The following is a 2,732-nucleotide window of genomic DNA, read 5'->3' as shown; positions in this document are numbered from 1 at the left end:
ATGCAAAATAGGAAGAAAAATCCAAAGGGGTAGGGGTAGTGGGAGGGGCAGGGGAAAGGAAAGAAGGGAAAGGAAAAATGCTGAGAAATGGAAAAAATGGAAATAAAGTCTTTGTAAATAGGGAAGGGTGGAGGGGGTGAAGGGAGGGCTAGGAATGGGGAGAAAATAAGAACCAAGATGCATTATGTAAAGGTACAATTCCCAATGAGAAATGTAATTGTGTTGTATACCTAAAATGTACCAATAAAAGAATTTAATTCAAAAAAGAACAAATTTTATTTATTAATCCTATTTAGTTTGTCTTCTTAAAAGTCATTATGCAAATGTGTGTGTGCATCTGTGTGTGTGTGTGTGTGTGTATGTGTGTGTGTGTGTTGCTGGGCTTCAAACCCAGTGCTTTGCTCATGCTAGCCAAGTGCCCAGCCACTGAGTTAGATATACTCCCATCCTAAAAATCATTTTTATAATCAATTGTCTAATTATAAAAATAGCTTTTCAAAATGTCAGCAATTTTTTGCAATGTGATCTGTATTACAGACATACTCAGTACAACAGTTAACTTCACCTCAATTGTTTAAATATTTTAATATGAAATATTTTGAAAATACTGAAAACTAGAAAGAATAAACAAACATTTGTGTTCACACCACCAAGATCCAACAAATGTTAATGTTTTGCCTCATTTCAGATATGTCTATTATTTTTAAGAAATGAAGCATTACAATTACAAGTGAAGCTTCCTTGGTTCCAGTTCCTTTCTTCCCTCCCATATACAAACATTACCCTTAAATTGGTATGTTATGCTGTCCATTTACATGTCACTATTTGTTCTATATATGTGGGTATGCATATTAAATGAAGTTGAGAGGTCAGAACATCTTTGATATATTGTAGATGAGATTTTAAAGCTCAGAGAAACAGGAATTTGGAATGAGTTTATTATGTAAACTGAAGGAAAAATATAAACCTTTTTTTTAAACTCACACACCATAGACGATTTGATCTCTGGTTACCAAATTTTGATGGATTTCTCCTCACATACAGCAAAACAATTCTCAATGGGCACCAAATGAGTGTTCTATAATTTTTTCCAATTCTGATACAATCTAGTTGGCACCAGATCTTACAGGTTAGGTAGAGGCTCAGTCCCAAAAGACTACCCATATTTCAGAAGCCAATTCCAAGCCCTAAGTTATGACCTGTGCTTCTCACCAACCAACTATAAACAGAGGGTTCCCACAAAGCCCTCCTTGGGCTCAATGAACTTGTTTGGCTGGCTTATAAAATTTAGGAATACACTTTACTTAAACTTCTCTGTTTATTATAAAGGATATTATGAAGGATACAGGTAAATAGACAGGTGGAAGACTCCTAAGGCAAGGTAGGGATAGGGGAAGAGAGCTTCTATGCCTTCTCTGTACACACCCAAGGTCCTTCGACATGCTCAGCAATCCAGAAGCTGTCCAAGGCTTCATTTTGGGGCTTTTTATAGAGGTTTCATTACATATGCACGATTGCTTAAATCACTGGGCATGGTGATCAACCCAATCTTGGGCCCTGTGCCCTTCCTTGGAGGTTAAGGGGTGGTGGGATGAAAGTGATGACAAAGTAGAGTTTCTGACAATGAGCTGCCCATCTTGAAGCTATCCAGGAACCCTCAGTTATGAGTCACCTCACTGGCATGCAAAGAGAAACCATTATGAACATTCTAAAGAGTTTAGAGGCAATGTGCCATGAATCGCCCCTTCACACACATACCAACCTACTAACTCTGTTTTAAAGGTGTGCCCAGAGAACACCACTTTTATTAGTGCACTGAGGTACATTGAGAGATATACACGTATTAAATTTAGTATGCTTCAGGACAGTGATGATACTAAGCAATGATCCCTTTGAAATGAGTTTGCTTATTTTATTTAATTTATTTATTTATTTATTTATTTACTTATTTATGTTGGTACCGGGGAATCGCACTCAGGTCCTTGCGCTTGTGCAGCAGGCAGCGAAACCACTGAGCTAAATCCCCGGCCCAAGTTCACTTATTTTAAAGGTAAACTAGAGGTGTTGACCAAAACTAGCAACAGGATTAGAACACTAACCAAAATAGCTTGACCTACAGACAACACTGGTGGTTGCTAATTGCTTACGATGTTTACAACTGTTTGAGATTGTCTAGTGTATAAGATAATAATGGAGTAACTTTTTCTTGTGAACAGTCTTGATTTATCAATACAATGGAGAATTCCAACTTCTCACTCAGTTCCCTGACTTAAGCCAGTGTATGGACATGAACCCCTTCAAAGAAAGGAGGATCAGATGTCTTCAAGAACACCGTCTTCCACACTACTATAAGCAGGTTATGTGTAAGTCTTCCTGATTGAGTTCCCTTAAAGGTACCTAGGCTCATTTAGTCTTGTGGCAGTGCACTGGATGAGGAGAAATAGACTTGTCAGAGTTGACTGGAATGTTTGGATGTAACACAAATTCCCATATATCTTGCCTACTGGTGTTGTATCAGTGTGGCCCAGTAGTAGAGTGGATGTGTATGGTGTTGGAAAAGTTGAGATTCTTATGTTATAAAGCAGGAAAAGTAAGGAAAAAATCAGGACTGTGGGTCTGTGAACACATGTGATTAGCCATGCAGTTTCTAGATGTAAACAATGTGTTCAACAACAAGGAGCTTTCTCATTTAGTTTTTGGATCTACAGAGTAAGGGCTATTTGCTAGAAAGA

Source organism: Heterocephalus glaber, unplaced genomic scaffold (genome assembly GCF_053883595.1).
Source record: "Heterocephalus glaber isolate CG9 unplaced genomic scaffold, H.glaber_assembly_v1.0 deba00000546, whole genome shotgun sequence".
Lineage (NCBI taxonomy): Eukaryota > Metazoa > Chordata > Mammalia > Rodentia > Bathyergidae > Heterocephalus > Heterocephalus glaber.
This window is presented reverse-complemented; position numbering follows the sequence as displayed.